Genomic DNA, 273 nt, shown 5'->3' with positions numbered 1-273 from the left:
AGTACTGAGGGAGTGCCGCACTGTCAGAGGGTCAGTACTGAGGGAGCGCCGCACTGTGGGAGGGTCAGTACTGAGGGAGTGCCGCACTGTCAGAGGGTCAGTACTGAGGGAGTGCTGCACTGTCAGAGGGTCAGTACTGAGGGAGTGCCTGCACTGTCAGAGGGTCAGTACTGAGGGAACGGCGCACTGTCAGAGGGTCAGTACTGAGGGAGCGCCGCACTGTCAGAGGGTCAGTACTGAGGGAGTGCTGCACTGTGGGAGGGTCAGTACTGA

This window comes from Scyliorhinus canicula, chromosome 30, assembly GCF_902713615.1.
Source record: "Scyliorhinus canicula chromosome 30, sScyCan1.1, whole genome shotgun sequence".
Classification (NCBI taxonomy): Eukaryota; Metazoa; Chordata; class Chondrichthyes; order Carcharhiniformes; family Scyliorhinidae; genus Scyliorhinus; species Scyliorhinus canicula.
The sequence above is the reverse complement of the archived record's forward strand: the minus strand, read 5'-3'. Positions refer to the sequence as shown.